This window comes from Triturus cristatus, chromosome 10 (genome assembly GCF_964204655.1).
Source record: "Triturus cristatus chromosome 10, aTriCri1.1, whole genome shotgun sequence".
NCBI classification, from domain to species: Eukaryota; Metazoa; Chordata; class Amphibia; order Caudata; family Salamandridae; genus Triturus; species Triturus cristatus.
Window position 1 is genome coordinate 92,744,352 of NC_140593.1, and position 23,857 is coordinate 92,768,208.

Below are 23,857 nucleotides of genomic sequence, written 5' to 3' on the forward strand. Positions count from 1 at the left end.
GGGACCCTCCCTCCCTTAGGTCCCACCGGCTGCAGGTCAGTGATGGTGGCATTGGGTGGCCTCAGAAATGGCGTACGGAGAGAAGCATGTTGGGCACCAGGACCGATGTTGTACGTTATAAGTGTTGCAAGAGAGACCCCGCTCCTGCGCTGGGTGGAGTGAGGAAGCAGGGTGCTTGGCCGAAGCTATGTGAAGGCTCTGCTTGGTTTCGGCTCGAGGGTTCAGGCGGACCTCGAGGTGAGCCGGAGCCAGGCTCGAGCCTTCAGTTGCTCGCCCAACTCGAGCCTTCAGTTGCTCGCCCAACTCGAGTCAGGACAGGTGATGGCATCGAATACAAAAAGAGTACAAAGAGGCTGATTGTTTCATGTTTATCTGTTCTTTGTGTACATAGTTATATATCTTTTATTACAGAAAATAACTCGTGGTCAAGCAGTTTTGTGACCACAGGACTGTCTCCTCGAAGTTCTGGTGAGATGTTCAAAGCGCTTGACCGTGGTCCTCTTGGTTTGTTGACCGTGGCACCCCTGGATTACTTGGGTGCCACCTGGATGTCATGATTGTTGCTGTTTCCAAAAGAGCTTTGTTTTCAAACCTCCTGATATTAGGAAATCCCGGGACACCTGTGAATGGAAAGATGTTTAACTAATGGCTGCTGTCTGTCTGTACCAAGCTCTCGAGCTGCACAACACACTGAACACTGCACCCTTGCACACCCAACACTGCACCCTTGCACACCCAACACTGCACCCTTGCACACCCAACACTGCACCCTTGCACACCCAACACTGCACCCTTGCACACCCAACACTGCACCCTTGCACACCCAACACTGCACCCTTGCACACCCAACACTGCACCCTTGCACACCCAACACTGCACCCTTGCACACCCAACACTGCACCCTTGCACACCCAACACTGCACCCTTGCACACCCAACACTGCACCCTTGCACACCCAACACTGCACCCTTGCACACCCAACACTGCACCCTTGCACACCCAACACTGCACCCTTGCACACCCAACACTGCACCTTTGGTCACCCGCACTGCACCCTTGCTGACCCAATACTATACCCTTGTACACGCCACCTTGCACACCAAACACTGCACCCTTGCACACCCAACACTGCACCTTTGGTCACCCGCACTGCACCCTTGCTGACCCAATACTATACCCTTGTACACGCCACCTTGCACACCAAACACTGCACCCTTGCACACCCAACACTGCACCTTTGGTCACCCGCACTGCACTCTTGCTGACCCAGAACTATACCCTTGCACACTCCACCTTGCACACCAAACACTGCAAACTTGCACTCCCAACACTGCACACTTGCACACCCCACACTGCAGAGATACAAGATATCAGGCTATGACGGCTGGTGATGCCCATCAGCGTAACAGCCCTGAGCCATGTGCAAAGCACGCTGTTGCCCGCCAAGAGCGCTTCAAGGCCATGCAAATGGAGAAATATGCTATCCAAGTGCTGTTATGACACTGGGGTTCTGGTGACGTGTCGGTACCATTTAGCCTCAATGAGATGGTTGCATGTTTGAATCGCGGTAGTGCGCCCATGTGTGCCCAATATCTCCCTGGTAATCGGTCCTGCCATCTTGCCTCACGATAGGTGAGATGCTCACCCTTACGGCCCCCGTCACATCCACATCCCCCAACACCTCCGCAATCTCCACTGGCCCCCATCGAAAGAAGAATAACCTTCAAGCTCCTCACCCACGCATACAAGGCCCTCCACAACACCGGACCAGCAAACCTAACCAACCGCCTCTCCTTCCACCACCCAAGAGACACCTCCGATCAGCAGACCTCTCCCTGGCCACCATCCCACGCATCCACAAGACCAGAACGGGTGGAAAGCCCTTGTCCTACCTCGCAGCCAAGACCTGGAATGACCTCCCCGTCCGGCAAACCCCTACACTGCTCCAGTCAGAAAGGACCTTCAGATGATCCCTGCACCCAACAGAGCACCCCCTCCCCTCCACCCCCATTAGCGTCTTGAGACCCTCACGGGTGAGTAGTTGTTCTCTACAAACCCCTGATTGATTGAACAAGAACTTCTACAGCCTCATGATGTCCCCTACATCCCCTGTTACCTCTTGCCTAATTCAGGGCCACTAGAATAATGTGATTTCGCGTTAATATAGATTTGCCACATAATCCATTATCTACTGTATAATCTGCAGATTTTAAACCCCCAAAAAATGTTCTACCTCAAAAAGATCAAAAGATGATAAAATGTGGAGAGGTGCTCCGGCGCAGGGGAAAACCCTTCACAAAGGTTGGCTAGTCATACTTCAATTTAAAAAAAGGTGCAAATCGGATGAAATCATTGCCCAGAAAGCCTTACTATGTGAACAAATGACAAAATAATGTATTAATACTATCCCAAATTGTGCTGCATGATGCTACATCATTTGCGTTTTCTTGCCACATAATTTAGTCCTTCCTGCCACATAATGTGCTCCTTCCTATCGCATAATTCCAGTAGTCCTTTTCTAAATGCGCAAGTCGGCCTCGTCTGCACATTCCACGAGCTCTCCATAGGAGAGCCTCCCTTGCGTGTTGTTATTGACATGGCTTCTAAGCACTGCTCACACATTACAACTCTTGCGGAATGCACGAACTATTTGAACATTGCATCTTTCTCCATTGATGATACAAAGACAGAGATCACGTGCTCGTCGCGTTGCAGTTGTGTTTTTTAACAATTGGTTTACGTTTTTTACGTAATACCTCGCATCTTAGATTGCCGAGGCCTCTGCCCAATTAAATCCCCCCTTTTGTCCCCGGTCTGGCGTTTTCCCAAAGCTGGCGAAGGGGTTTTACATTATTCATGCGGCTGGGTCGCGTCTCGCGGAGGCCTCAGCTGCGTTTTGTTATTTAAAGGTTAATGCGAACTGAAAAGGGGGTGCAGGACATCTCTGTGGCAGGCACTGCCTCCGTGCAGTAAAGGCTTCTGTTTGAGGGGTCATGTCAAGTGCCCTCCCTCTCCTAGACCCCTTCTGGGTTCATTTCATCTTCTGATCATCAGCTGTGAAAGATGCTGTTAATATGCAAATGGACTGCCCAGTGTGCTATGTAGAGTTTATTCCTGTCGTCCAGCTAGAGTCTGAGAGACCTGTGCCAGATAAAGGAATTGGTGACGTACGTGATTTAGCCACGATCACACAATTTGGTGAAGTGCCAAAGCCAGGGCCAAAAAAAAGCCTGCTCCCCTGATTCATCGATTCGGACTGTACATCACGTCACTTCCGTAAACAGAAAAATGATTTATTTGTGCGCCTTCTGTTGCTGGGTGACCACCCTGGAAAGATTTGTTTTACCCTCTGCAAACACCGCGCGGGAAGGGCAGGTCACTCGCTCCCGCCACCGCCGAATTAAACAGTTTCTTTTTCCTGCAGCCCACGGGGTGTATTTCAATTTAATGCCTTTTGCTGGCGGAACAGCCTGGAAACATAATCGTAAAACACGCTCTTGCAAAAACCGTAACGCTTGCTGCCAAAGGTCGCATTACCATTCTCCTTTTTTCTGCTAATCCTTTTATTGAATTGTGGAAATGTGATGTTACAGCTCAGCAGACCCCTGGCTTTAATTAAATAAATTGGAGCTGCTAACTGCCGAGCGCGGGCTCCATTCACAAGAAGGCTGCGGTTTAACTTCATCTGTACCTGTGCAGAGCCGAACATTTACAGCTGCTTTAATAGTTGAAGTACTTTTATCGTGAAATTGCTTATGCATTGCATACAGTTCGTTAAAAAAATGCATCGAACACCCCCCCCCCCCCCCGCCCACCCTCCCGGGGATTGTCTTGTCTTCCGTCCAGATGTTTTCTTAAGCTCTTTGCCTCTTTATCTACAGTGTTATTGTCCGTGGCGTTTATTCTATCAAACATAAGCGGGTCAATAATTAATACCAGGGGCAGTAATCAATGAACAAATAACATCTATTGATTGATTAAATAGACATAGGAAGCAGCACATTCTTCCTGAATGGGTGTCCCATTTTTATTATCTCTGAGTTGTGACTCCAAGCACCTTCTCTTGTGAGCCAACGTTGGATGTGAATCTCAGGATGTGGCGCACCTGTGTATTTCACCCCATCCCATGGCGGTGGGACGATGATCAGCCCAAGACCAGAGTATGGTAAAGGTCTTTACTAGAGGCCAGCAAGCTGTCCAATCAAAAGACGGCACAAGGTGCGAAATGCAGCTGTGGTATTGATTTTGGGCTAGTTTATAGAGGCCACCGATGCCGGAATCCTTAAAAGCTCAGTTTAATAGATGTTGAACTAGGCCCGCATTGGAGGGCACAGTAACCCTTAGATGTAAAGGGTTCACTACTTATTACTATGGGTGACGTTTTCTGAATACTAAGAAGGCACATTTATACGTACACCAATATATGCACCTTGGTTTGTACTCGGTCAACTCTTTCAGGTTTATGATACTATGATCAGAAGCCCTGAGGAAGTCTTTTTTTTGGGGGGGGACGAAACGTGTTGGTTGCATGGCTGCATTATCCATTGGATGCCACATAAGATATAATCAAGTATTGTCTACTGTGTATTCTCATGTTTGAACCATCCTTGAAATTGCCCTGGACCTTGTACTTTTGAATTCCTCTGCTAGGATTATGGGCATATATTACGTGTTTATAGGATTCTTTTCTTCTGGTCTATGTTACTGAATGTGATAATTGATTTTTAACTTAATAATAAGTAAACAATTTCTATGCACTAAATAAAGGGAATACATTTTGAAATTTTCTGAAGTTATTCAACGTTGGGCTACACCTAGGCAATTATTTTTGATGGTTCTGTTTTTGGTGGTGTGCCCCAGTTTAATGTAGCATGCTACACTTATCAATTACATTGTAATTTCCATGTTTCACACTTTTCTGCAGCAGTAGTGCCATCTGCGTCAGCACACACCTTATATGGTCATTTGGTACACGTAGGGGGTGGGTCGGTGCAGTTTGTCTTTTGCCGCTGCTGCAGTCTGTAACACTTGGGTGCCATGTTCATGTGGAATGTTTTCCTTTTTTTCTTTTCTTCTTGTTAGTATTGGCTTGACCTCCTTTGGGATGTATGACGGTCTGAGAAGTAGACCCAATCATCACACTGTTCATCCCATTCAGTTATTTATCTCCTATATGCATACAACACGGAATTCAGTGCCTGGCTACCCTCCCAGGTGACAAGCAGCGCTCTACAAATCCACCTTACATTGCATTACAAGAAAACCCTTTATCTACTTTTCCCACTACATTGGCAAAGCAAATAGGGAATATGCTAATGCTTTAAACAGAATGTGCTTCATGTAACCAGCATTTTAGAGGTTTCTTTTTTTTACAATCTTGGTCACATCAAACCCAGACCTATTCAATCAATCAATCAAGGAAATTTATAGAGCGCACTACCTACCCGTAGGGTCTCGAGGCGCTTGGGGGGGGGGGGGGCGCTACTGCTCGAACAGCCAGGTCTTGAGCTTCTTCCTGAAGGAGAGGTGGTCTTGGGTCAGGCGCAGGTCGGCCGGGAGGGAGTTCCAGGTCTTGGCGGCCAGGTAGGAGAAGGACCTTCCTCCAGCAGTGGTTCTGCGGATGCGTGGGACGGTGGCGAGGGCGTGGCTGGCGGATCGGAGGTGGCGTTTGGGAGCGTAGAAGTTGATTCGGTTGTTGAGGTAGCTCGGGCCTTGGTCGTGGAGAGCTTTGTGTGCGTGGGTAAGGAGGCGGAAGGTGATTCTCTTGTTGACCGGGAGCCAGTGCAGGTCTCTTAGGTGTCCGGAGATGTGGCTGTGACGTGGGATGTCAAAGATGAGTCTGGCTGAGGCGTTCTGGATGCGCTTGAGTCTCTTCTGGATCTTGGCGGTGGTTCCGGCGTAGAGTGCGTTGCCGTAGTCCAGTCGGCTGGTGACGAGGGCCTGGGTGACGGTCTTCCTGGTCTCCGTGGGGATCCACCAGAAGATCTTCCGAAGCATGCGCAGGATGTTGAAGCACGATGAGGAGACGGCGTTGACTTGCCTGGTCATGGAGAGGGAGGAGTCCAGGATGAAACCCAGGTTGCGTGCGTGGTCTGTCGGTTTGGGTGCGGTGCCCAGGGCGGGGGGCCACCAGGAGTCGTCCCAGGCGGAGGGCGAGGAGCCCAGGATGAGAACCTCCGTCTTATCTGAGTTCAGCTTCAGGCGGCTCGTCGTCATCCACTCGGCTACCTCTCTCATCCCTTCGTGCAGGTTGGCTCTGGCGGCGGCGGGGTCGTCGTTGGTCAGGGAGAGGATCAGCTGGGTGTCGTCGGCGTAGGAGATTATGTTGAGGTTGTGTTGGCGTGCGATGGCCGCGGGAGGGCTCATGTAGACGTTGAAGAGAGTCGGGCTCAGTGAGGATCCCTGAGGGACGCCGCAGATGACTTCGGTGGCGTCTGACTTGTACGGTGGTAGGCGGACTCTTTGTGTTCTTCCGTCGAGAAAGGAGACGATCCATTCCAGCGCCTTCTCCTGGATTCCGACGTTGCTGAGGCGCTGTACTAGGGTGCGGTGGCAGACCGCGTCGAAAGCCGCGGAGAGGTCTAGGAGGATGAGGGCCGCTGTTTCCCCGTTGTCCATCAGGGCTCGGATGTCGTCAGTGGCGGCGATGAGGGCGGTCTCGGTGCTGTGGTTGGCACGGAATCCGGACTGCGATGGGTCGAGGGATCCATTCGTCTCGAGGAAGGCGGCCAGCTGTTTGTTGACGGTTTTCTCGGTGACTTTGGCTGGAAACGGGAGTAGAGAGATGGGGCGGTAATTCTTGAGTTCGGTGGGGTCTGCAGTAGGTTTCTTGAGTAGGGCGCTGAGTTCGGCGTGCTTCCAGCTCTCGGGGAAGGTGGCGGTGTCGAATGAGGTGTTGATGATGTCCCGCAGGTGGGGTGCGATGACAGCGTCGGCTTTGTTGAAGACGTGGTGAGGGCAGGGGTCGGTCGGAGATCCGGAGTGGACGGAGTTCATCGTGTGGACGGTGTCTTCGGTGTTGACCGGGGTCCAGGCGCGGAGGGTGGTGGTGGGTGGCGTTGCTGTGGTCGTGGCGTGGGTCGGATGGGTGCTGAAGCTGTTGTGTATGTCCGCGATCTTGTTGTGGAAGTAGGAGGCGAGGGAGTTGCAGAGGTCTTGCGAAGGGGTGATGTCGTTGCTTCCGGCGTTGGGGTTGGAGAGCTCTTTCACGATGTTGAAGAGTTCCTTGCAGTTGTGTGCGTTGTTGTCCAGTCGGTTCTTGAAAGCCGTCTTCTTGGCGATGCGGATCAGTTGGTGGTGTTTCCGGGTGGCAAGCTTGAGGGTGGTCCTGTTGTCCGGCGTGGGTTCCCTTCTCCAGGCTTTCTCGAGGGCGCGGCAGTTCTTCTTGGAGCTCTTGAGTTCGTCGGTGAACCAAGGGGCTCTCTTGCTGCCGGGTCTGCTGGGCGGGGTCCTCAGTGGGGCGAGTTCGTCCGCGCAGTCGCTGATCCATTTCGTGAGGTTGTCGGCGGCCTGGCTGGGGTTCGCTGAGCTGGCCGGAGGGTGCTGGCTCAGGGAGGCGGCGAGCTGGTCGGCTGTGATCTTGTTCCAGCTTCTTCGGGCAGCCTGTTGCTGGTGGTGGTGGATCGTGGTTCTTCTGAAGGTGAAGTGGATGCATCTGTGATCCGTCCAGTGGAGTTCTGTGGCGTGGCTGAAGGCGATGTCTTTGCTGGATGAGAAGATGGCGTCGAGTGTGTGTCCGGCGAGGTGGGTGGGGGTGGACACCAGCTGCTTGAGTCCAAGGTTGGTGAGGTTGTCGAGCAGGGTGCTGGTGTTGCAGTCGTTGTTGTTCTCCAGGTGGAAGTTGAAGTCCCCCAGGAGGATGTAGTCGGCGGAGGGGAGGGCGTGCGGGCTGACGAAGTCGGCGATGTCCTCGCTCAATTGAGTGCGTGGTCCCGGAGGTCGGTAGATCAGGGTGCCTCTGAGGGTGGTCTTCGGGTCGGTGTGGATCTGGAAGTGCAGGTGTTCGGCGGAGGGTGGGGAGTTGTCGGTGCTGGTCGTGATGCGGATGGTGTTCTTGTGGATGATGGCGATGCCTCCTCCCACCTGGTTGGCGTTGCGATCCTTCCGGGTGATCTTGTATCCTTCTGGGATGGCGATGGCGATGTCGGGCGCTGAGGAGGCGTTCATCCAGGTCTCCGTGATGAAGGCGACGTCGGGGGCTGTGGTGTCGATGAGGTTCCAGAGTTCGATGGCGTGTCTGTGGACGGAGCGGGTGTTGAGCAGGATGCACTTGAGGTGGTTGCTGCTGGTGTTCAGCATGGCAGGTGCTGGTGTCGGGCAGGTCCGGATGCAGGTGAACTTGCAGGCGTGGCAGCTGAAGGGTCCGTGGGTGTGCTTCGGAGTAGCTCGGTAGCATCCCTGGGTTCCGCCGGTGTTGAGTGCGATGAGGGTGGCGGCGTTGTACGTCAGGCGGGTCGGTCGGGGTCCTCGAGGGCCAGGGGTCCTGGCACTGGGCGCGGTCCAGGCACGGACGGGCGCAGACGGGCTTACCTTTGGCGCGCCTTCGGCGCACAATCGGCGTGACCGCTGCGCGTTCGCACGGTCGCCATATATGGCGAAGTGCGCGGGTGGGCGGGGCAGCTGGGAGGCGGGGAGGGATACAGAAGGCAAAAGGGGCGGGGCTAAGCGGCGGTGGCGGGAAGCGGGGAGCGGGGAGGGAACAGAGGGACAGAAGACGACAATGCTGGCAATTAAGGAAAAAATGAGGAAATCACACAGAATAAAGCAAACAGAACTAATTAGGGTAGACAGAAGACAGCAGGGCACAGGAGCAACCACGGACCTCGAGGCTCGAGGGAGGGGGCGTGGTCAAGCGGCAGCAGCCGGGCAGCGAGGCACAATGCGGAAGGGGCACACGCAGCAGCTGGTGGCCGTGCGGCGCGGGGGTGTCCTACAAGTAGGTCACACTCACCTGCGTCGCACGGTCGCCATATATGGCCAAGTGCGCGGGTGGGCGGGGCAGCTGGGAGGCGGGAGCGGGGAGGGATACAGAAGGCAAAAGGGGCGGGGCTAAGCGGCGGTGGCGGGAAGCGGGGAGCGGGGAGGGAACAGAGGGACAGAAGACGACAATGCTGGCAATTAAGGAAAAAATGAGGAAATCACACAGAATAAAGCAAACAGAACTAATTAGGGTAGACAGAAGACAGCAGGGCACAGGAGCAACCACGGACCTCGAGGCTCGAGGGAGGGGGCGTGGTCAAGCGGCAGCAGCCGGGCAGCGAGGCACAATGCGGAAGGGGCACACGCAGCAGCTGGTGGCCGTGCGGCGCGGGGGTGTCCTACAAGTAGGACAGTAGTGCTTTTAGTGTTTGTAGCAAATGATTGCAGCAAAAGCAGTTAAAAATGGAAATGTTTGTTTTATTTAAATTCTTCTGCATGGCAGCAGGCATCTTTGTTGTTGTCTGCACTCGAGTGCGAGTGTCAGACCTCTTGGCTTTGCCAATGGTTGTTTGAGAAAAGAGTTGGTGAGTGTGCACACACGCATTGGGGAAGGTCTGCGCCCCAGCAGGATGTACACTTGCACGCATGAATGCACAAAGCTCATATCAGCAGCTATAGAATCAGTTTCTACTTCCACCAGTAGGTGGCGAAGGGACCACACTGTTTGATCATGGGAAACAGCAAATGCACTAAAAGTTACAGTAATCAGGAAGTTGATTTTATCATTATCCGTTTCCGCTGCTTCCTGAGCAGCTAAGGCAGTAAATGAAGTATGCAGGGAGTCAGTGAGAGGTTGCATGGGGGCGTCTGTCTTAGGTGAACATACAAAGGCTTCTAGTAAGCCGAAACGCGTCTCTCTGTTATCTTTGAGATTGAGGGTGACTTGATCCAATAAAATAAAAAATATATTCCAAAATCTATATACACCAATCAGCAATTGTCTTGTGTGATCAGATACAACCAAACCAATAAAGTGTATTTGTGCAACAGGAAAAGTATTTTATAGCCAGAAGTAGTGCGTCATAAAAGCCAGTTGATGTATAGTAGAATAGCAGCTAGTTAGTTGGTTAGAAACCGTTCTAAAAATAGGCTTTGCATTACAAGGAGTATGTGATCATCTATCTGGCACGTTGTTAAACGACAATTATTAAAAAAACACTGAACATTTATTGTGCAGCACGCACGATTAACATTCATCCAGGCATGTTTCTTCATTATTACTTGCTAAGTGCAAATGTTATTTCTGCAGAGGGAAGTTTTAAAATTAAATTTATAGCCTAGGGCCGATCCTGGCAGTCATATTTTAAAAACTGGAAATCTCCTTTCTCTCTTCTGAAAAAAAGAGTCAAGCTTGGCTGAACCAGGTGCCCCTGGCTGGGAGGCACAGGACCAGGGACTGGATTTTGAAGTGAACCCATAGGGGTTCCTCTCCACTCAGGTGCAGGTTTCTGCCAGTGGCAGGGAGTCCTTTGGAACACTACCATCCCTGGGTTCGAAGGCTCTGGGCACGTGGAAAGCGTCACACAGCACTCAATGCCTTTAGTGTGAAGCCAGTACTTAATTTGAGCCAGTGGTTTCCGGTGCTCAGCACCGGCACTTAATTGTCAACAGTGGGACTTATGAGAGCCTATCACATGGTGGCGCTGTTTGTGTAACTTAGAGATGAGAACAACAACAGTTGCTTATTAGTTAAATACACATCAAAACAACTAAAATCTTAGAACTTTGGAGGACTGGAATTGTTTGAATTGTCACACCTGTAGGAGTGTGATGGTTAGTAGTTGTGTTATTGACACTGGCTGCACTAGCCGGGGCAATGGGCAGTGCAAGCTGCAGTGGCCTACTAATGAGGGTCCTGGCACTTTTTTTTCTTTTCTAACCAATTGAGCACTGTGTGAAGCACAGACATTTCCAAGAAAGTGTTCCTGTAACTCAAACAATTATTTTGCTTTCTGTGAAGATAAGTCAGGAGAGATGGTGTTCCTGTGGTGCAGCTAAACAGAATGACACCAAACAAGGCCTCAAGCTGGAGGCTGCTCTAACTTGACCAAAGGCTTTAGCCTGAGGCCCTACCTGGCACTCTCACCTAGGCACCAGCATAGTCTGTGCCCCCTGGGCACAGAGCCTGACCTTGCCCAGCTGGCCCACAGAGCAGAGTTACAAGTACATTACAGGCAGTTTTCCAAGTAGATTATCTCCAAATCTCCCCCAAATTACTGATGAAATGATTTTCAAAGGGAAACATGTTTTTATCAAGATTATTAACTATCTGACATGAATAAAAATGTAGGTTACAGGGACACAATGTGATGCAAACCCTTAGAGCCACAGAAGTTTGCCCATTTCGGTGAGCAGTGTCCCCAGAACGCTGCAGTCCGTTGCTCATTGGTTCAGGCATGATGTCACCATCCACGTCACGACTTTAAACGATGTGATCACGATAGAGAACTACCCAGGAGTTAGCAGCCCTTGCAAAGAATATCTAGAGAAGAAAGACTCACGGATTTACCCCCTTTAGAGATAGGGTGACCTCCTGGCATGGAGGCAAACTCAGGTCAGGCATGTAAAAATTCAAGACAGAGGGTCAACATTCAGGACAAAAATATTTAGAGACACATCTAAGGAACGGCCATATCTCCCTACTGTATCCATGCAATTTGTTTCATATTCCACAGTTCAGTGTGCTCCGTGTGAGATTGCCTCTAGGCATTCTACATTCATATAGGGCATTGGGTCCGTGTTCAATAATAAATTGATGCCCTTGAGCGCGGTGTCATAAGCATCACCCCTTCCCAATTCTACCTTATTCTTATAGAAGAGGAAGCAACAGAACCGTTTGGGAAACATTAAGGCAAGTGACTTTTTCACCTTCTACTAGTTTAGACAAGTTGAACAAAAACATCTGGCTCACCTCACCCTCCACTAGACATCAACTTTAAAAAAAAGAATGAGGCAGAGCAGATAGTGTGGGCGACAGTCTCACACCTAATGTCAGGATGTGGGGTGCCCACAACTTGTCTGTAGTCTCACAGCACAAGAAAGGACGGCTGCTGCATTAGAGTGGGCATCAGGGAATCTACATGTATCTCAGAACTGGGAGCCCGGACCACCTGAGCGAATTAAAGTGCAGTATGACGTTGATATTAGATGGGAGACCCGCAGCACCTGATTCAAAGAGTCATTGCTAAGAACCGGACAAATAAGGAAGAGAAGAACAAGGCGGGACAGGTCCTAAAATCAGACCAATCATCCCATACCTGGGGAGTAGTCTCAGCAAAGAGGCCAGAAACAGAAAAGGCATTGTCAAGTGGTTTAACAAGCAGCACTTACCCACCCTGGTAAACTTTGCCGGTGCTGGTTGTGCTTGTGGAGGGCAGTCAGGAGCCGGGCTCCTTGGAAGGTTGCCCACTCTGTCCAAGTCTTAAAATGGCTCTGCAGCCAGGCCAAGGCGGAACTAGTGGTCGGGGTCATCCCTTTGTGTCACACCTACATACATGCTAGGTACACTTAAGTAGGGTTTGCATCTTAGAGTACACTTGATTACTGCTATGTATCTATATGCCTGCATAGATTCACTGCTTTAGCACCATGGTAGAATTCTACCTTTTATTTATACTCTGTCGGTGCTTGCAATCGTATATATCTGTTTCTGTCTAATGGTTGTAGCAGCACACGTATTTTACACTAGAATGACACTGGTTTAATAAATGCTTATTGAAAATGTCCCCATCGTTTATTCTGTATGTTTCTCTGAGACAACGTGAGCACGAGTGACTGAGCGAAAAGTAGTATCCTGTTTCCACGATCCCTGACGGATCAAGGGTTCTCATGTTCGATAGTTGCCAGAAACGATGCGCTCCTTGGCAAGGTTAGGGGGCTTATGGTGGCACTGTGAGCTAGCTGCTCTAAAGGCTAACCTATCCTTTGGGGGTGTCTGGAATCAGTCTGGACACCAATCCCTTAGTTTATGTGGTCTAAACTCACAGATCCTATGGAGATTTATAGGAACTACACGACCGAGGTGGGCAATAAATTCTGCTCCACCAGTGGAGTTTTGGCGTAACACGGAATTCCGGCCAAATTCCGCTAACCGCCTTTGTGGCGGAGTGTTTTCTCATGCATGGCTCGCAAAATGGTAAGTTAGAAAGCGCAAGCGAGATTTGGCATCGCTTAGTGTGATTTTCGGTCGTTAGGAGGGCACCCAGTGAGATTTCCCCAACACGGGCAGTCGTGAGCATTCATGGCCAGAAAGCTTCTGCTCAAGTAGAAAATGTACTCGATCAGTAGGAAAATCAACTCGAGAAGCAGCGCCCTCTGGCTTGCCGCGTGTTGCCATTCTCACTGATTTGTCAGTGCGGAATGAGCTCGCTGCGCTAAAAACCAGCGTGACGTAACTAATTCCGCCCGTTTGCGGAACTCTGCTGAATCTTGTGGAGTTTTTGTGTAACTCCCTGGAATTCCGCAGAGTGAAACTCTGAGAGTTCCGCCCACCCCTAATGGATATACCTTCATGACAGTGCACTCACCTCGACCCCAGCAGACACTCAGCTCCACAACATCAGTCACCCATCTTCAAGCCACTACTCTCCTTCATGTGAACACTGCTGATCACCACTACTGTACTTGCTCACCTCTAAAGCTCACTGACTGTCCTTCACAACACCCCCATGTCCCACTGTCCCAGAGCAAGCACTCACCTCCACCACTGCTCTTGCTCACCTACCTAACAGCACTTACTCTCCTCCAGGGCAGCACTCGCTTTCCTTCGGTCCATCACTACCTCTCTTCCACAACAGCACCCTCCTCTGAGACAGCATTCACTCTGCTCTGTGACAGCACTTACTCTTTTCCAGGATAGCACTTACTCTTCCAGGATAGCACTTACTCTTAGAGGACAGCAATCTGTCTCCTCTGGGAAGACACTCTCTCTTCTGTTGGACAGCACTTGCTCTCTTCCAGAGCAGCACTCACTCCAGCATGACAGCACTTTGTACCCTCTGATCTCATTCGCTCTCCTGCCAACAACACTGGTTCTCCTCTTGTACATCACTTGCTCCCCTCCAGGGCAGCACTCGCTCTTCCCCACAACAGCATTCACTATCCTCAGCTAGAGCGCTCGCTCCCTTCAGGATAGCACTTTCTCTCCTCCGCAACATCAGTCGATCTCCTCTGCGACAGCACTCTCCCTCTTTTCGTATGGCATTTGCTTCCTTCTGACAGGACATGACTCACTGTCCTCCACAACAGCACTTTTCTCTTCCAGGACAACACTCGCTCTCCTGGGTGGCACTTCTTCTCCTATGTGACCCTACTCCAACTTCTGTGCAACCGCACTGCGCTTGCTTTCCTCTGCGACTGCTCTGGCCCATCTCTGCAACAGCCCTTCCTCACCTCCATGACAGCACTCGCTCTCCTTTGTGACAGCTGTTACTCACCTTTGACAGCTCTCGCTCATCTTTATGGCAGAACGCGTTCACCTTTATGACAGCTCTCGCTCACCTTTATGACTGCACTCGTTCACCTTTATGACTGCAGTTGTTCACTTTTATCCCTGCACTTGTTCACCCCCATGACAGCACACGCTCACCTCCGTGACAGCACACGCTCACCTCCGTGACAGCACTCACTCTTCTTTGTGACAGCACTCGCTCTTCTTTGTGACAGCACTCACTCTTCTTTGTTGACATCATTCTCTCTCCTTTGTTGACATCATTCTCTCTCCTTTGTTGACATCACTGGCTCACCTCCGTGAAAGCACTCGCTCTCCTTTGTGACAGCACTTGCTCTCCTTTGTCACAGCACTCGCTCTCCTTTGACAGCACTCGCTCTCCTTTGACAGCACTCGCTCTCCTTTGACAGCACTCGCTCTCCTTTGACAGCACTCGCTCTCCTTTGACAGCACTCGCTCTCCTTTGACAACACTCGCTCACCTTTGACAGCACTCGCTCACCTTTGAGACAGCACTCGCTCTCCTTTGAGACAGCACTCGCTCTCCTTTGTGACTGCACTCGCTCTCCTTTGTGACTGCACTCGCTCACCTTTATGACAGCGCTCGCTCTCCTTTATGACAGCGCTCGCTCACCTTTGACAGCTTCTCGCTCACCTTTATGACAGCGCTCGCTCACCTTTATGACAGCGCTCGCTCACCTTTATGACAGCGCTCGCTCACCTTTATGACAGCGCTCGCTCACCTTTATGACAGCGCTCGCTCACCTTTATGACAGCGCTCGCTCACCTTTATGACAGCGCTCGCTCACCTTTATGACAGCGCTCGCTCACCTTTATGACTGCGCTCGCTCACCTTTATGACTGCGCTCGCTCACCTTTATGACAGCGCTCGCTCACCTTTATGACAGCGCTCGCTCACCTTTATGACAGCGCTCGCTCACCTTTATGACTGCGCTCGCTCACCTTTATGACTGCGCTCCCTCTCCTTTGACTGTGCTCGCTCTCCTTTGACTGCGCTCGCTCTCCTTTATGACAGCACTTGTTAATCTTCATTACAACATTTGGATCTGCCACGTGACTGCCTCACCTTTATAGCCACATTGGCTGCCATCAGTCTTGTTGAAAGACATCCTTCATCAGTGAGTGAACAGGAGTCATCACACACTGCGCAGCGTGGCCATACACAGATACTAGTGGTGAGCACACCCTCAAATCAATATCCCTTTGAGCTAGACGCATAATTTTGTTGTTGAAATCTGCAGATTATGCCGCAGATGATGAATTGTGTGGCAAATCTTAAGCAAAAAAAGCTTTGGCCGCAGGTTCGCATAATTCCAGTGGTCCTGGTTGTTATGTGCCATTTGTTTTTGTAGAGTCGCACCCTAAATTTAATTATTTGAAGGTGTTCTTAAATGTAGTGAAAAAAGGAAAAATGAAATTATGAAGAAATTGCTTAGAATCACACAATTTAGTCAAGTAGGGAAGCCGAGATCGAGCTACGGTTTCATGGTCACACGTCGTCCTGTTTTGCCACCGGATACTTCTCGCCTCCTCTGTCCAAGTTTGACACTAAATCCCAGTGTTTGATGTTAGGATCTTTGAGACTCTGTTAAATCTGTACTTGGATTGCATGTTAAACCAAGCTGACACCAGCAGTCTTTCTAGACAAATGTAACCTTAAAAAAAGGCAGGGCACTCTCTTTTATTTTTGATGATATTGTCCAATAAACCCAGTCTTCATAAAGAGGCTGTTTTCAGGAGAGGCCCAGTGCCTCCTTGAAGGCCATTAAAGGTACCATCAAAAGGCCCTCGGTGGCTCCAGAGCCGCCGGTCTCAGGTGAAGTGCAGAGCTGGGCTACAGACAGGCTCTCATCCCAGCTCAGGCCAGCAGATTTTTGTACTTCTGGCTTTTTTGCATTTCTTTCATTAACCCTTAATGTGAGGGGGGACTCTTGAGAGACCCGTTCTATAGAATGCGGTGGAAGAACTCAAAGAGGGATGTAACTGCGCTGAATGTTTAGATAATCAAGCACTTCAAAGACTGTTTGAAAACTCACCGGGCTAACACCCCCTTCAGGCACTTTCAAATAACTGAAGGGCATGTATACAAACCCAACCTCCGCCACAACGGCACTTTTTCAGACATTGTGGTGCCGATAGGGGCTTCGCCTTATTTCCAAGGCAACGTTAAGACACTTACGCAGCCTTGAAAATAAGGCCCCCTTTCACGCTACACTTAGTGAGAAAGTGGAGGGCAGTGGGTGATGCTGTGGGCGTTCCACCGCAACACCCATTAACTTTGACTTTGCCTCCTATTTACAAGAGTGGCGTAAGTAGGAGGTACTGCCAAAATTAGGACCAGGGAAAACCTGGTTTTAAACAGGCGAAGTGAGGAGAAATGCTTTATTTCTCCTCATTTTTCTGCTGTTTCCATGTGTGCTGCGTTGTGCAGCACACAAAGAAACAGCAAAACGGCATTGATTGTTTATGTGCAGGGAGGTGGACCTTCCTGCGCATAAACAATAATTGAAAAAAAATTACGTTTTGCATCTTCTATGTGTGCTGCATAGAGCAACACACACAGCAGTTACAAAGCACCATTACTAACTATTTATGTGCAGGAAGGGACGCCTTCCTGCCCATAAGCAATCATTCACCTGCAACGCAGACACGTTTGCACATTGGTGCAAGGGTGCCTGCATTGGCGCTAGGCATCTAAATTAGTGCCAGTGCAGGGGGAAACGCAGGGCTGCACCATTTTCTTGCAAACCGGTGCAACCCTTCATTTCAGAAGTGGCGGAGCGTGGCGGAGCGCGGCGTTAAGCAGCCCGACCCTGCACTGTTGATTAGGCGTTCGACGACCATTCAGCTGAAAGTACTTTAGCCCCCCCACCCACCCAACCACCGCTCTGTCAGGTGTGTGAAATGGGCTGGGGCTGCCGGTCAGTATTCCAGTCCCATTTAGGGCGTTGCACTGGCCGTACTAAAGCAAGTGGCGTGCAACACCACCCTACACCCTTGCCAAAGCTGGATTTCTTTTCATGGTTTTGTTCAGTACAGGAGGTTTTGTGTGCCCCTCCAACACTAATGGCTGCATTTACATGATAGCAGCGAGGGGTCCATGGGTGTGACGGCAGCCCTGACCAAAGAGCAATATAGAAAGAAGGGGGGGGGTAAAAAAGTGTGGTGACAGCTGAAGTTAGGATTGCCACTTTTTCCCTATAAAAATTCCAGATATTTGTTCAATTCTGAAATGGGTGCTTAGAAATGGTATTTTAACATAAATATGTGTAAAGTAAAAAATCAGCTGTATTTCTTGAAGTAACTGGTTTAATTATTGATGAACCACACGTGATTTCAATCGAATTGCCTCTTTTAATGCCGGGAAGCAGTCTGATCAAGAGAAATGAAATAACCTTTAGCCTGAAATTTAGTTTAAAACCTGGCCTTGCATATTTTACAGGCCCACCCACGACAGTGAGTGCGCGCGCACACAGGCACATACTTTCACAGCTTGCAAATACTTTTGAAGTGATTAAATGATTTATGCTTTTATTTACTGGAAAAAATATCAATCCTGATTAAGCAGAGTTTTTTTTTTTTGCAAGGCTTTAGCAACACAAATAATTAAATTTAACACAACAAAATACCGGCCAGGTGGCAAATTTTGGGTATGGGTACATCATGGAGTGGAGAAGAGGAGGCAAACGGGGGAAAACCAATGAAAAAATGTAAGAGACTTGTGGAGAGAGTAAGCGAGAGGTGGGAGTGGAAGGGGCAGAACCACGGAGAGAAGGTTAGAGGCTAGGTAGAAATGAGAGGTGAATCGAGAACGGAGAGGAGATGTGGAAGACACTGAACCAGCAAGAGACAGGAAGAGCCTGACCGTGGTGAAAAGGGCAGAGACCGTGCTTTAAATGGGATGATACTCACAGGTACGGAGTACTGGCACTTCTGATTTTAATCACTGTTAGTACCGGCACTTCGCTATTGGTAGGCTCATTGGCTGATAGGGCGGGTGAGCACTAGGCTGCGGGAGAAGGAGCTGCCTCCGACAGCCAAGGCGCTTCTGTAATGCTGAAGGCGCTTCTGTAATGCTGAAGGCGCTTCTGTAATGCTGAAGGCGCTTCTGTAATGCTGACTATTTAGCTTCGGCTCCTTTGCACGGTGGAAGGCTTTTGTGTACGTCTGCTTTTTTGTTTCTTTGTGTGTGCACGCTTGAAAATATATAGCATTGTGCCAAACAACAACAAATAACGGTATGACATTAAGAAGTTGCAATATTACAAAACAAGGAAAATTAACATATCCTGTTTGGCTTTCATTGTGTGTAATGATTTAACCTATTGTGTTTACATAAATGCATTTCTGTTGTGTTTTGATATGTGCTGCAACTGGTATAGAAGTCAGTAGGTATCATTATCTCTTGCCCTTAGCCCCGCCCCTAGCCCCGCCCACCCACCACGCCTCTAGCTCATATTAATGAGTACCTGGACTTATTTTTTCCCATTTAAAGCTCTGGCCAAAGGTAAACCTATTCTGTAAATGTAGGGAAACGACCTCAGCCCGCTTCGTGGATTCTGGTGCAGCGCTTTTTGTTTTTCACACCCTGGTGGTGTTGGCGCAGTGTACGCGCTGGGAGTTTTTCTTCAGAAGCGGCCTGCCATCTTTATCAAGGATGCACAAACAACCTAGGCCTGCAGCCGGGTTCACTAATCAATCAATCAATCAATCAGAACATTTATAGAGCGCGCTGCTCACCCGTGAGGGTCTCAAGGTGCTGAAAGGGGGAGGGGGGGGGGTGCTGCTGCTGCTCGAAAAGCCAGGTCTTGAGGTGTTTCCTGAAGGTGAGATGGTCCTGGGTCATTCGTAGGTGTGCGGGGAGGGAGTTCCATGTTTTTGCTGCCAGGTAGGAGAACGATCTTCCCCCGGCAGTGGTTCTGCGAATCCGTGGGATGAGGGCGAGGCTGGCAGAGCGGAGCTGGCGGGTGGGAGTGTAGAACGAGAGGCGGTTGTTGAGGTATTCGGGGGCCCATGTCGTGGAGCGCTTTGTGTACGTGGGTGAGCAGCCTGAACATGATCCTCTTGCTGACGGGGAGCCAGTGCAGGTTTCTCAGGTGGGCGGATATGAGGCTGTGGCGAGGGATGTCGAGGATGAGTCGTGCGGAGGCGTTCTGTATGCGTTGTAGTCGTTTCTGAAGTTTGGTGATGGTTCCTGCGTATAGGGCGTTTCCGTAGTCCAGTCGGCTGGTGACGAGGGCCTGGGTGACCGTCTTTCTGGTTTCGGTGGGGATCCATCGGAAGATCTTTCGGAGCATGCGCAGGGTGTTGAAGCATGATGACGAGACGGCGTTGACTTGCTTGGTCATCGTGAGGGAGGAGTCCAGGATGAATCCCAGGTTGCGTGCGTGGTCCGAGGGTGTTGGCGCGGAGCCCAGTGCTGAGGGCCACCAGGAGTCGTCCCAGGCGGAAGGGGATTGTCCGAGGATGAGGACCTCGGTCTTGCCTGAGTTCAGCTTCAGGCGGCTAAGCTTCATCCATTCTGATACGTCTTTCATTCCTTCCTGTAGGTTGGTTTTGGCGGTGGCTGGGTCTCTGGTGAGGGAGAGTATCAGCTGGGTGTCGTCGGCGTAGGAGATGATGTTGATGTTGTGTTTGCGTGCGATGTAGGCGAGGGGGCTCATGTAGATATTGAAGAGGGTTGGGCTGAGCGAGGAGCCTTGGGGTACGCCGCAGATTATCTCAGTGGCTTCTGAGCGAAAGGGAGGGAGGCGGTCTCTCTGGGTTCTGTCGGAGAGGAACGAGGTGATCCAGTCCAGGGCCTTTCCTTGGATCCCAGTGTTGAAGAGGCGGGTCATTAGGGTGCGATGGCATACGGTATCGAAGGCTGCTGAGAGGTCCAGGAGGATGAGGGCGGTTGTTTCTCCGTTGTCCATCAGGGTCCTGATGTCGTCGGTGGCTGCGATGAGGGCAGTCTCGGTGCTTTGGTTGGCTCGAAATCCGGACTGGGATGGGTCGAGCGAGTTGTTTGCCTCGAGGAAAGCAGTCAGCTGTTTATTGACGCTTTTCTCGATGACTTTGGCCGGGAAGGGAAGAAGAGAGATGGGTCGGAAGTTCTTGAGGTCTTTGGGGTCCGCTGTGGGTTTCTTCAGGAGGGCGTTGATTTCTGCGTGCTACCAGCTCTCGGGGAAGGCGGCTGTGCGAACGAGATGTTTATGACGTTCCGGAGATGGGGTGCGATGATGGTGTCGGCTTTGTTGAAGATATGATGAGGGCATGGGTCCGAGGGGGAGCCGGAGTGGATGGAGTTCATGACGTTGGTGGTGTCTTCAGTGCTGATGGGGGTCCAGGTGCTGAGGGTGGTGGTGGGAGTCGCTGGTTCGGTGACTGGAGGCGGAGTCTGGGGTCCGAAGCTGTTGTGTATATCTGCGATCTTTCGGTGGAAGAATGTGGCGAGGGAGTTGCTGAGTTCTTGTGATGGTGTGATGTCGTTGTTGCTGGCGCTGGGGTTGGAGAGCTCTTTGACGATGGTGAAGAGTTCCTTGCTGTTGTGGGTGTTGTTGTCCAGTCGCTCTTTGAATGATGTCCTTTTGGTGGTGCGGATCAGCTGCTGGTGTTCGCGGGTGGCGTTCTTGAGGGCTGTCATGTTTTCTGTAGTTCGATCGTGGCGCCAGGTTTTTTCGAGTGTTCGGCAGGTTTTCTTTGAGTTTTTGAGGGCGTCTGTGAACCACGGGGTTTTCCTGTTGCTGGTCTTGCCTGGGTGGTTCTTCAGTGGAGCGAGGTCGTCGGCGCAGGTGGTAATCCACTGTGCGAGGTTGTGGGCTGCGTCGTTGGTGTCAGCGGTGTCGGTTGGCGGGTACTGGCGTGATGAGAGGAGTTGGTCTGTGGTGATTTTGCTCCAGCATCTTCGGGGGATTTGTTACGTTCGGTGGTGGGAAGTAGTTTTTTTGAAGCTGAAGTGGATGCATCTGTGGTCGGTCCAGTGTAGTTCGGTGGAGTGGCTGAAGGAGACGTGGTTGCTGGCGGAGAAGATGGGGTCGAGCGTGTGTCCAGCGAGGTGAGTGGGGGTATTCACCAGTTGTTTGAGTCCGAGTTTGGCCAGGTTGTCAAGCAGGGTGGTGGTGTTGTCGTTGTTTTTCTCCTGGTGGAAGTTCAGGTCCCCCAGGAGGATGTATTTTGGTGAGGCTAGGGCGTGCGTGCTGATGAAGTCGGCGATGGTTTCACTGAATTGTGTGCGCGGGCCCGGAGGTCTGTAGATGAGTGTTCCTCTAAGGGTGGTTTTGGGGTCGGTGTGAATCTGGAAGTGTAGGTGTTCTGCAGCGGAGAGTGTGTCTTCGGCGTTGGTTGTGACGTTGATGGCGTTCTTGTAGATGATGGCGATTCCTCCTCCCGTTTGGTTGATGCGGTCTTTCCTGGTGATTTTGTAGCCGTCCGGGATGGCTATGGCCATGGCGGGGGCCGAGGAAGCTAATCCAGGTTTCCGTGAGAAAGGGGACGTCTGGTTCTGTTGTGTCGAGGAGGTCCCAGAGTTTGATGGCGTGCTTGTGGATGGAGCGTGTGTGAAGGAGGATGCACTTGAGGTGGTTGTTGTTGCTCGGTTTGGCGTGCGAGGGGCAGGTTCGGAGGCAGGTGAATTTGCAGGCTTGACAGGTGAAGGGTCCGTGGGTGCGCTTCGGAGTGGCTCGGTATCAGGCGGGCGGTCGTCCGGTGTCGAGTGCGTTCAGGGCGGCGGAGTCGTACTTCAGACGGGTGGCTTGGCTACGGCGGGGGCCAGGGGTTCTGGCGCTGGGCGCGGTCCAGGCGCGGACGGGCGCAGTCGGGCTTGCCTTTGGCGCGCCTTCGGTGCGCCAGCAGCGCGACCGCTGTGCGGCCTCCATATGAGGGGTTGTGGGAGGGCGGAGCAGCTGGGAGGCGGGAGCGGGGTGGCGAATAGAAACAGCGGGGCGGGGACGCAGCGGTGCAAGGGGATACAGAAGTGAAGAGCGGGGAGCGGGAAAAAAAGACACAATGGTAATACGGGGAGAAAAAGAGGCACAGAAGGGTACATAAGTAGTCCCAGGGGTACAAAAGAAAAGATAAATACAGTGACAAAATGCAGGCCACAAGCGGATGGAAAGTATTCACAAGGGTGCAAAAGAAACAATACGGCAACAAAAGCAGGCAATAGGCAGTAGCACATCCTGACAGCGGTGGAGCAGGCGGCTGCAAGAGCGGGGGCAGCGACACAAAGAGGACCGTGTGGCGGCTGGGAGAGCGACCTACCTGGTTACAGGGTCAAGGGTCGCTCCCTCTACCACTGCGCGGCCTCCATATGAGGGGTTGTGGGAGGGCAGAGCAGCTGGGAGGCGGGAGCGGGGTGGCGAATAGAAACAGCGGGGGGCGGGGCCGCAGGGACGCAGCGGCGCAAGGGGATATAGAAGGGAAGAGCGGGGAGCGGGAAAAAAAGACACAATGGTAATACGGGGGGAAAAGAGGCACAGAAGGGTACAAAAGTAGTCCCAGGGGTACAAAAGAAAATATAAATACAGTGACAAAATGCAGGCCACAAGCGGATGGAAAGTATTCACAAGGGTGCAAAATAAACCATACGGCAACAAAAGCAGGCAATAGGCGGTAGCACAACCTGACAGCGGTGGAGCAGGTGGCCGCAAGAGCGGGGGCAGCGACACAAGGAGGATCGTGTGGCGGCTGGGGGGGCGACCTACCTGGTTACAGGGTCACAGCATCATGACTTTGAGCCAGATTGTAGGATTTTTTTGCATTTCATCCCACATGGGCCAGTTGACCTTGTTTTTCATCTTTTCAAAGAAATAAAGTTGAAAAGTAAACATCTGATAATGCTAGTACGAACCAGATGAGGGGAGAGTTCTATCTCCCTTTCTCTCCCTCTCTCTCTGTTTTAACTGTAACGAGGAAAAAACAATAAAAAAGTCGTATTTTCGCTATCCTCAACAAAGCAGTGTGATGTGAACCTGGGGAGGGGCCCATCAAATAAATGTAAATTTAAATTTAATGTTGCCAATCCTCCATAGTCGAATCCTGGTGCTGGAATGCTTTATAAAGTATCATTCGTTCCAATTTAGATCCTGATAGTAAATAAGAAATGTGAGTTGTGGCTGCAATTCAGTGAGGCTGTGCCAGCGAGCGCGAGGAACATAAAATACCAAAAACGCAACCTGGGAACAAGTGTTGATGTTTTTTATTGTTATTAGCTTTAACATGTGTGTGTTTCTCTTGGCATAATTTTTATTGCTTTTGTTATTGTTACTACCATCATCGTTGATCTTATTATTGCTCTTAATATTGTTCTATTATGTTTACATTTTAATTTCTATTTACAAATACATCATTTATTGGTATATTAATGTAAGTAAGATAGTCTTGGTTTACAAAACACAAACATCTAAACACGTCGCCTAGAAGGGGGGGG

The 23,857-nt window shown here is 50.8% G+C and overlaps 1 protein-coding gene across 1 annotated transcript in view; it reads left to right on the plus strand.

Annotated features, from left to right (window-relative positions):
• LOC146788937 (ubiquitin-conjugating enzyme E2 E2) overlaps positions 1-23,857 on the plus strand; it is a 719,694-nt gene that overhangs the window by 563,199 nt on the left and 132,638 nt on the right. The window lies entirely within an intron of this gene.